This window comes from Taudactylus pleione, unplaced genomic scaffold (assembly GCF_031769625.1).
Source record: "Taudactylus pleione unplaced genomic scaffold, aTauple2 ptg000069l, whole genome shotgun sequence".
Classification (NCBI taxonomy): domain Eukaryota; kingdom Metazoa; phylum Chordata; class Amphibia; order Anura; family Myobatrachidae; genus Taudactylus; species Taudactylus pleione.
The window spans coordinates 4462588-4474306 of record NW_028284471.1 but is presented as its reverse complement, the minus strand read 5'-3'; positions in this window follow the sequence as shown (position 1 = coordinate 4474306).

Genomic DNA, 11719 nt, shown 5'->3' with positions numbered 1-11719 from the left:
ATTTTTGGTGGGAAAAATCTGAATTTGGCGGGAAAAACCAAACCGAGCCTGCACTTCTCTGCTCCTAATTAAATGGTACAGTTCAACAGTTACTCATTACCCTTAGTGGAGCCTTGGGGATTTCTCATTGAAACAGCTTTTCCTTGGGCTCCACCTTTTCTGTGAAATGGGACTGTCTATTTGATTGTTTAGAAGTATTAACCTGCTGAATATGCCTGCCAAATGTGGGTGTGACCCTCTCTCTCTGCATGGGCCTTCCTACTGGTCTGTGTGGTTACATCATCATAGGCTGTGCCAGCAGCATTAGCTTTTGATGGTGCTCTACTACTGTAGTGCCTAGAGCATCAGGAGAAAATGTTTCAGCATGCCAGTTCCAGTACTCCACTTTGCTGATGGAGCACCTCTGTTAAACTTTAAGTGGTCTTTTAAAAAATGGCATTTTGCCATGTGGCATCTATTTGTGCTTGAAGGTTAACTTGTCTGGAATGAAAAACGAAACCTTACCTACTTAACGTATATAACAAAGGGGTCTATTTATTAAAATGATCCACAAACTAAACCTGTATCTCTGCTTATAGCAGCAATATACATATATTTATTGCAATGGGCGTTGATCCATGTTCCAGAAGGGATCTTGGAAAGCCTCTTTGGTTTCCAAGTCCCCCACAGACAGAAATAGGAGAACGCCATTTCTGGGTGCAACCCAACAATCATCGCTCGTTAAGTTGCGGTAAGCTTCCGTCCCTATAGACGATTATGGGGACAGAGGTAAGCAGCATAGATTTCTCTGGTGTTAACGTGATGGTAAATAAGAATAGTTGAGAAAAGCCCCTTCTCTGGTGAGAAAGGGCTTTTCTCAACTTAATAGATAGACCCCATAATGGATTATATACATTGCTGTAATAGTTTGCCACTTACAGTGTCTACTTCCTCTTCTGTTGTTGTCTCTGGTTGTCAGGAACAACTGTATTCTCTGAAGTTTAAATCTAGGTTTACATCCTTGTGATTGGCTGATAGATTACCCCAGTGGAGCTGGGGGGGTCTTGTGAGAGACAGGAGGAGATGTATACTGTGAGGCAGATCATCTTTGTGGTAACCAACGTACTTTGACTTTCATTCATATACATTAACATATTGTAGACCTTGGTAAACTCTTAGGTAACATTTTAAAGTAAGCATTATGCAGAATATATCTGATGTAAAAACTATGGCATTAAATTTAGAAGCCATGGGACACTTTTGGTATAAAAAGGAAATTTGTATTTACAGGCCTATATATCCGACTGAAAAGAGAGTAAGGAAAGGAAACAGTGATGGACAATATACAAAGGAGCTGAGACAGGTGCTGCCTGGGGAGTTGATATTGGGACCGATGATGTGTCGATTGTGGAGTGATCGGAACCACCAGCACAGTTGAGCATTGCTCACATATGCAAAGTCGGCGCCGCAGGGTTAGCTCAGGCCATGTCACGGAAGTACACAAGAGGAATGCTCAAGCTGACATTTGCATATTTTCACACTTGCGAAACCGTGAGAAATCGCAGCTGTGCATGATCTATTCCCTCAGTTATCAAGTGGTTTGAATTCAGTCCTGAGCCATTGTCATTTAGTGACAAACCCAACATTATTGGCTTTGACAGATTAGCATGAAATGCTTTACACGCTATTCCACACAGTTCACTGAGACTGGCCATATGACCTGTACAAGTGGCCCCAATGAAACATGAATATTACTCCTATCCTAGAATAGGGGTTATATTTGCAAAATAGATTTTTGGATCTATTTTACTCATTTAACCCCCTAAAAATGTGTTGATTTTTCTATTAAATTAGTGCAGGTCACGCTCTGGAAATGATTTGAAATCTTATATGTCAGAGGTTCCTGCTTAATGATCTTGGAGATCAAAGGTAGTATAAAGTCCATGTACATGAACCAAAATCCCTTCCCTTTCTATATAGGAAACCTAGGTGGTTCCTTGCCACAGTTGTGGAGTTACTCTTTGTGATTCTCCAGACACACTTTAAATTAGGGGTGAGCGGGTTCGGATTTCTGAAATCCGAACCCCCCCGAGCCCCCCCGATCCGAGGCCGATCCGAGTCAGGCTCGACTTTTCCCGCCTGACTCGGATCTGAAATCGAGGCAAAACGTCATCATCCCGCCTTCCGGGTCTCGCGGGTTTTGGATCCTATATAAGGTACCCGCGTTGGCGCCATTTTCTCACTCGGCTGTGGACAGTGAAGAGGGAGGGTGGGAGTTAGGGCTGGTTGGGCTGTGTAGTGCAGTGTAGTGTTGTGCTGTGCTGCGCTGTGCTGCTGTTGTCCATAGGGGCTGTGTCCACTACTTCAAAGTCCATAGGGGCTGGCTGGACTGTGTTGTGCAGTCAGTTGTCCATAGGGGCTGTGTCCACTCCAAAGTCCTGTGCAGTGTCCCAGTCCTAAAGGGGTGCTGTAGTGTTGTCCAGGGGGTGCTCTGTCCATCAGGGGTGCTCCCCCCAAGTGCAAAAAAAAAAAATATTTTTTCTGTGTTTGTGAATTGTGTGCACTGTGGCTGCACGTGCATCAACAAAGGAGCAGCGCCAAGCGTGCGCCTGTGTCCCATAAGTAAAAGGCCGGCTGGCTTGTCCGTTAAAGGGTGCTGTAACCCCCAAAGGGCACTCCAAACAAAATAAAAAAATATATTTTTTTGTGTTTGTGAATTGTGTGCTCAGTAGCCGCACATGCATCAACAAAGTAGTGCCAAGCGTGCGCCTGTGTCCCATAAATAAAGGGCCGGCTGGATTGACCGCAAAAGGGTGCTGTAACCCCCAAAGGGCACTCCAAACAAAATAAACAAATATATTTTTTTGTGTTTGTGAATTGTGTGCGCAGTAGCCGCACGTGCATCAACAAAGTAGTGCCAAGCGTGCGCCTGTGTCCCATAAATAAAGGGCCGGCTGGATTGACCGCTAAAGGGTGCTGTAACCCCCAAAGGGCACTCCAAACAAAATTAAAAAATATATTTTTTTGTGTTTGTGAATTGTGTGCGCAGTAGCCGCACGTGCATCAACAAAGTAGTGGCAAGCGTGCACCTGTGTCCCATAAATAAAGGGGCGGCTGGATTGACCGCTAAAGGGTGCTGTAACCCCCAAAGGGCACTCCAAACAAAATAAAAAAAATATTTTTTTGTGTTTGTGAATTGTGTGCGCAGTAGCCGCACATGCATCAACAAAGTAGTGCCAAGTGTGCGCCTGTGTCCCATAAATAAAGGGCCGGCTGGATTGACCGCTAAAGGGTGCTGTAACCCCCAAAGGGCACTCCAAACAAAATAAAAAATTTTTTTCTGTGTTTGTGAATTGTGTGCACTGTGGCTGCACGTGCATCAACAAAGTAGTGGCAAGCGTGCGCCTGTGTCCCATAAGTAAAGGGCCGGCTGGCTTGTCCGTTAAAGGGTGCTGTAACCCCCAAAGTACACTCCAAGCAAAATAAAAAAATATTTTCTGTGTTTGTGAATTGTGTGCACTGTGGCTGCACGTGCATCAACAAAGGAGCAGCGCCAACCATGCGCCTGTGTCCCATAAGTAAAGGGCCGGCTGGCTCATTTCTTAAAGGGTGGTGTAACCCACAAAGTGCACTACTATCCAGCAAAAATAAAAAAATATTTTCTGTGTTTGTGTGCGCCTTAGCTGCACGTATATGTCAATATGACATAAATGGAGGACCAAACTTTCTCCGATAAAAATAAAATAGGGAAAGATCAAGAAACACTTCCTCCTAGTGCTGTTGCTGCTGCTGGGAGTTGTTCATCATCCCAGAGAGGAAGTAGGAACACCACTACTTTTACTAAACAATTGACCCTCCAACAGTCCCTAGCGAGGAGGATGAAGTACGACAGCAGTCATCCTGAAGCAAAACGTATAACTGAGGCCTTGACTGCTATGTTGGTGTTAGACGTGCGTCCGGTATCCGCCATTAGTGCAGTGGGATTTAGACAATTGATTGAGGTAGTGTGTCCCCGGTTCCAAATCCCGTCTAGATTCCACCTGCATCCTCCAAGCAGCAACGACACGCGTGCGTCTGTCTGTTAAAGGGTGGTGTAACCCTCAAAGTGCGCTCCACAAACAATAAAAAAATTCTTCTTTTTTTTTCTGTCTTTGTGAAATGTGTGGGCTGTAGCCGCACCTGCATCCTTAAAGCAGCAGCGACAAGCGTGCATCTGTCTGTTAAAGGGTGGTGTAACCCTCAAAGTGCGCTCCACAAACAATAAAAAAAATTTTTTTTTTCTGTCTTTGTGAAATGTGTGGGCTGTAGCCGCACCTGCATCCTTAAAGCAGCAGCAACAAGCGTGCGTCTGTCTGTTAAAGGGTGGTGTAACCCTCAAAGTGCGCTCCACAAAAAATAAAAAAAATTCTTCTTTTTTTTTCTGTCTTTGTGAATTGTGTGGGCTGTAGCCGCACCTGCATCCTCAAAGCAGCAGCGACAAGCGTGTGTCTGTCTGTCAAAGGGTGGAGTAACCCCCAAAGTGCGCTCCACAAAAAATAAAATAATCTTTTTTTCTGTGTTTGTGTGTGAAATGTATGCGCAGTAGCCGCACCTGCATCCTCAAAGCAGCAGCGACAAGCGTGCCTCTGTCTGTTAAAGGGTGGTGTAACCCTCAAAGTGCGCTCCACAAAAAATAAAAAATTCTTTTTTTTCCTGTCTTTGTGAATTGTGTGGGCTGTAGCCGCACCTGCATCCTCAAAGCAGCAGCGACAAGCGTGCGTCTGTCTGTTAAAGGATTACATAGGTGACAGCCTCCAAGTAGGCATGTCAGACAGTCCGTACATGTACTGGCAGGAAAAAGAGGCAATTTGGAGGCCCCTGTACAAACTGGCTCTATTTTACCTGAGTTGCCCCCCCTCCAGTGTGCACTCCGAAAGAGTGTTTAGTGCAGCCGGGAACCTTGTCAGCAAAAGGCATAGGAGGTTGCTTCCACAAAATGTGGAGAAGATGATGTTCATAAAAATGAATTATCAACTCTTCCAGGGAGACCAGCCTCCAGAACGTACAGAGGGACCTGTGGTGGTGGATTCCAGTGGGGACGAATTAATACTCTGTGAGGATGAGGATGTACACAACACTGAAGAGGGTGAGGAATCGGTGAATGAGGAGGATGAGGACGACATCTTGCCTCCGTAGAGCCAGTTTGTGCAGGGACAGATTAATTGCCAGCTTGTTTTGTGGGGGCCCAAACGAACCAATCATTTCAGCCACAGCACAGTCGTGTGGCAGACCCTGGCGCTGAAATGATTGGTTTGTTAAAGTGTGCATGTCCTGTTTATACAACATAAGGGTGGGTGGGAGGGCCCAAGGACAATTCCATCTTGCACCTCTTTTTTTTCTTTGCATTATGTACAGTTTGGGGCCTATTTTTTCAAACTGCCATCCTGTCTGCCACTGCAGTGCCACTCCTAGATGGGCCACGTGTTTGTGCCGCCCACTCATGTCGCCTTTTGGACATAAAAACACTATTGTGAGGTGTTCAGAATAGACTGGAAATAAGTGGAAATTGAGGTTAATAATAGCATAGGAGCAGAAAAACCAACACATTCTGTGATTTTAGCTGTTTTTATTCTTTTTTTTTTTAAAATACAGATCCAAAACACAAAACCCAGAACCCAAAACACGGAAGGGTGGTTTTGGCAAAACCAATCCAGATCCAAAACACGAAGAAAGATCCAGATCCAAAACCAAAACACAAAACACGAAAAGTGGCCAGTGCACACCCCTACTTTAAATATATATTAGGTGAATGGTTTAACTAAATGGGTGTCAGACAATGTTACTCTGGGATATCTTTAGTTGATGCTCTTCTTTTAAAACATTTTACATTGTGCCTTGGTAATTAATAATCAGTACAGAATCCTAGAAATCAACTAGATCTTCTTTCATTGCTATTGGAGGAACATGCTGCAATTGGTGTCTTAAAGGATGACCGTTAGTAAAGCTTAATGCTAGGTACATGCTTGGTGATATTTTGCTCGTTCTATCGATGACTTTCAGACATATCAGGTCGGCCCTGCAGCACACCCGAGCCGATATATCTGAAAGATATATTTGTGCATCTGTATGTTTGTACGGGTGACTCACCGCCCTTACACTTGCTGCAGGGACCGCCGACGCTGACATCTTAATTTGGCGGGCATATTTACTCACTTCATGAAATTGTCTCACTTCATGGAACTGATGGACTGACATATAGTAGTTAAAATACAGCAACAAACAAAAATACATTATTTCTTTGGAAGACTGCAGTAGCACCCTGTATTCTCTACCTTGAAACCAAATTCTATTGCAAGTCAAATAATCTGCAGGTAAAACTTCGCAATTAGCATATAGAAAATTATCCTTTTACAAGTGTGTGCCAGACAGAAATAGACATGTAAATTTTGTGTGTATATACTGTATATCACTAAAAGGTGATGTATCTATGAATAAACCCCTCACATGTTGATACTACTCAGTATAATCTCATTTATGGTTGAAATCAATCATTAGAGTGTGGGGACATAAAAACAGCATTCAGTAAATGCTCCAGTAAAATGAATGGACGGAGGAGCATCAGCCTGCGGGTGCATTATTTACAGTGTGTACATGCACAAGGCATGGAGCATTGAAAATGGAAAATGGAATTACTAAGCAGCAGCTTTTGCAAGCTGACGCTTCTCGGCTGGTTTGACCTTCAAATTTTAATTTTATATGAAATATTATTAAGAGCACAGCGCGGCATGTTTGCATTTAATATTAGTGCCGATTTAATTTTCGAGGTCAAAACCAACAACTTGCAAAAGCTTAGTAAACCTAGCCTGAAATCTTATATGTGTAGGAAATACACAGGATCAGTTATTGTCTCAAATATCTTTAGTTCTGATCACCTAAAATATTTTCCATTTGGGAATGACATTAGCATCTCTTTTATATAAAACATTCTGCATTTTCTTTGTAGTGGTTCTTTAAAACGGTGCTTATATTAAGTCATTTAAAGCTTATTTTCAAGGCATAGCATACAATTCTCTTTTCAGATTCATTGCATTTCAGGTCATGTTTATGCAGATTTGCCCTAGGAAGAGATAATATTTTCTTGAGGCTGCTCCCCTGGAACCTTTTCTATTTCCAGTTGTAGCCCATACTGTCTAACAAGAGGAAACTTTGTAGCACGCGACAATTCTTTTGAGAAATTTATGGTCCTACAGGGAGAACCATTAAGGGCCAGGGTATCTGTGAACAGAGCCATTGCTGAGGAGAGCACTTCCTCTCCACTAATTCTCCACTTTGAAGCAGGGCGTCTGGCCTTGCAGTCTAATAATACAACTCTCTTGTAAAAATGCACAGCTCATTGCCACCTTTTCCTTTCACTCTGCTCTCAGCACTGACCAGCCCGCAGCTTGAGAATCCCTGTTGTGTGCTGAGCAAGTGGTGTGCTCGGCTTCTGCAGAACAGGGCAAAAAGAGGACAAATATTTCCCAGAAAACAACCGTCTGCCTTTTTTAGGATTGCACGTTGACATTGCTGATTTTCCCAGAAAGCGTTTGTCACAAACTGCTGGCCAGTTATATTTATTATCTGCAGGTTACACAGGCAGAGAGGATTTGTCAGTCCTCATGGGAAGGTATTTATTTAGAATACAGTTCTTCAGGGCAACTGGCTGTTGTTAGACATTGATATATTATACTGCCTTCTGTGGCAATGTCACTGGCCGGACATTTGCTGTTGCTAACATAAAAATATTCGTGTAACCTGAGCATTGGAAATACTGTATTTGTTAGGTTGTCCTGCAGATATAGTTCATCTTCCCCTTTGCTTTAAAGTAAATAAACCTGTCTTGCAGAATTGTAATCTCATCCTTATTGGTCCCCCAGGCTTCTGACATTGCAATCTAGTGCTGTTTGTAAAAGTGCTTACATTGCCTCCAGTGATGAAAGTCCTGGAGAGTAGAGGTAGCAGCACAAGAAAACCACTGCACTGTTATTGGTACCTTTTTTCTCAATTTGGCCAAGATCTTGTACTTTGCTGCTAGCTATGAATAAGGAGAGCAGATCAGTTGTATACAGTGCATGTTGGGCAATAGATGGTTATGATGGTGGTACACATGTGGCCCTCGGGGGAAACAAGTAGCCCTTCCGACCAATATCATTTACTCTCTCTTGTTACCATCCTGGTGGCTTCAATCTCATTATCTTGTCCATCTAGCCTTAGAATGTCTAATTTTTAGGGCTGTACGAACACTCACTGCATCTTCTCCATCTCATCATGCAATATTAGTAATTATAATCCTATAATGTGATATGGTGCTACACAGTAATATGTGGTTCCTTTGTAGCAATGAGAGAGACTTTTGAGCCCCTTGAAATATATTTTTGCACTTTAGTGAATGAATGCTGAATGATTTTTTTTATCACCTTTGCCAATATAAAATTAGATTGTGTCAATCTATGCAGTTGAAGGCAGGCATGTTTGTTACAGTATTATTCACATCTATAATATCTAATATTATATTAATTTCATACCATTATGAATTAACCTGTTGCAGTAATTTACAAAGTTTTTGTTTATGGTGTCACACAGCTGTTTTTTGTGTTTCCAATTTGGCATGTGTTATGGCTGAGCTGTTATTGTGTGCTTAGGATGATGTGCGGAGTAAGACAAGCCTTATGTTAGTGAGATGCTGCCAATTTTGTTCCCATTGTGTGCGGTTGTCTGTTAAAGCATATTTAATGGTGTTCCCCAGTTTTGAATGACAGTGCAAAGTTTGTTAGTTATGAAAAGAGCCTTGATCTTGGAGAAGACATTATTTACTACTTATGCTCCACCATAGCTCACATTGGGGGCAATTTATCAAGGAATATTTGCAGGATATCCCCCCGAATACAGCTGCAAATATTATATATCACTTAGATCAGGGGTGCATTATGACAGGAGGGGGCCCGTATTCACTCCCTGTCCGGGGCCCCCTCCTCTCTCCCCGGCTGCTGTCAGCGAAATAACAGCAGCAGTAGACCCTGGACACTAGAGTGTGCCCAGAGTCTACTGCGCATGCGCAGATCTGTTGCAGTGATTTCCTTCTGCGCATGCACAAAACTCTGGGAAAATGGCAGCCGCGGCCATTTTTCAGATATTTTCTGCAGCGCTACTCCGTGGGACATCAGAGAGGCAAGTATAAATAAAAAAGTATGGGTGCAGGGTGTGCGGTGCACCCATGTAGTGGTTACCAGTACTCTATAGCATAATACTTACTCATATACCGATGTGTACCCTTTCTGCATTTGTAAGTGATTATCAATAGAGAAATACTGCCTCAGACTTAAGGCCCCCATACACCTACTGACCAGTCATGCGATCCTGCGATTGGATTGGAAACGCTGTTCCTCCGACCAGCAGCCATTGATGTTCCGCAATCCATCGGAGGATCAGTGAAATTCTCCATGTTAAGTTTCACCAATGTGCAAATCGCGATCATATTTTCATCATGATCGGCAAATCCGTGAAGTCCAACATGTTGGATTTCACCGATCTTGCAATGCATTCGGTATGAATCACCGCCAGCAGCATGACCGGCGGTTCAAATCCTGGCAACGTCAGCCCGACAGAGGAGGAAATCCTGATCGTCCCTAAGGTAAGTATAAACTAATCTAATTCTATCCCCTAACCATAACCCTCCTTTAGGATGCCTAACCTCCCCCCCCCCGTGCCTAACCCTAATCCCCCCTCTAAGTGCCTAAACCTAACCCCCCCTTCCCCGCCACCTAAACCTAAGTCCCCCTGGGGGGGTGCCTAACCCTGACCTCCCCCCGGGGGTGCCTAACCCTCCCTCCCCCTAGTCTAACCCTAACCTCCCGGGGGGTGCCTAACCCTAAGTCCCCCCTGGGAGCCCCTAACCCCCCCCCCGCACGGCTGTCCGCGCCCGGCATCACTTCGATCGGGATGCCGGGCGCGGGTCTCCTGGCGTCGGTAAAATGACAGGCGTCTAGATTTAGACGCCTGTCATTTAACCCTCGCCAGGATTAAGTAGTTGGGAAGACGGCTGTCGGCATTGCGACAGCTGGCTTCCTGAACGTATACCCTGGCAATACCAGGTTGCAGGAACGCAGCGATCTGTCGGCAGTGTATGGGCCCCTTTACTGAATGATGAATAAAGATAGCATGTAATGCACATCTATTGATAGACTTTGTGACCATTCCCTTTTATCTGCACTGACTGATCATTGTTCTCTCAATTAAATTTGCCATTCCTGTTACACAGTTGGAATTGTTCTTACTTATTTTACAGACAGGCAGCACAAGTTTCATTGTTTGGTTTTCGTATCAGCGCTGCCCTGTTATACTGTTTTTCCACCTAAGTCCTGGGTCTGACCCGAGATTTGGAACACAGGGTCTCATTCAGACCCGCTCGCGAGCACAGGACGCTCGCAAGCGGGTCGATGGTACCCAAATGCACATGGGCACGACGGAGGGAGCTCCGTCGTGCACATGCGCGAGACCCGAATAACGACGGCCTAGCCGTCGTTATGGGTCTTGCACCAAAGGGGGCGTGCTGTCGATGTTGACTGACAGCACGCCCCCTTTGGTGGGCGTGCCGGGGCGCGGCTGCCAGACGGAGGCGTTCCCATGGGAACGCCTACCGTCTGGGTCCGGCACCACTGACATCACTAGTGATGTCAGTGGGAGTGATTTTGGCTCTGATAGAGCCAAAATCACTCCAGGGCTTGTGGCAGCGAGACCCTACCGCAGGGTCTCGTCGCAAGCCCGATGGTCGCGATGGTCTTGACCATCGCGACCATCATCATGGATGCTCACATAAGCTGTGGGTGGTAACCCACAGCTATGCGAGCGTCCAAGAGGCTGCTCCATTTTCAGGTAGGAGGGCCCTGATTCAGAGCGAGCGCTCTGGTCAGAGCGTCCGGCTCTGAATCAGGCCCACAGTTCCAAAACGGGTCAGACCCAGGACATACACCTTTTCCACTGCTGCGCCATTCCGGGTTATTCAAGGTTCGGCGTCATTCACACTGCACACAAGTGTGACATCATCTCCAAGCGCCGAAGTTTCCATGCTGTAAATGGGTCCCGGGTCAGACGACCAGGGTTTCACAGGTCGCTCCCGTGTTAATACCCTGCAAGCTACCAGGGTTGGATTGCCGGGTCACTCGATCCGGGAATCCAACCCATGCCCCTTTTACACCTAACAGCGACCCGGGTTAACCCTGTAATAACCCAGGTTTTAGCTGTGGTGTAAAAGGGGTATACATATAACCTATTGTTACATTTTGTTCCATCAGATAATTATTACCAGGTGGGATTTTTTTAGTTCCTATTATGTAGTTTGAGGCAACTGATGGTAATGGTGAGAGAAGAGCGCCATCTGCTGGACAAACCTTCTTATAAATGAGAGCTCAGCTGTTTCAGTGAGAATGGGGGAATTCAGTTATTTAATTTATCCCATACCTCACTGCACAGAATGGACTGCTGCTCTGTACACAACAAAGCAGACATTACCATACCCTGTCTAGAAGATTTATCATAGTTCTGGCATGTACACCTGTCATCTGTCTGGTTAATAATCTCTCTAGAGAGTGCCAAATGAACCCTATCTATATTCCTCCTAGCAGGACTAGCTATAATGTAATAATGTAAAGCACAAAGCATTTCCTTTCTTGTTCTTTACTTTCATCAGATGCTTGGGTCTGTGTGGTTCGTATTTATTATGTGT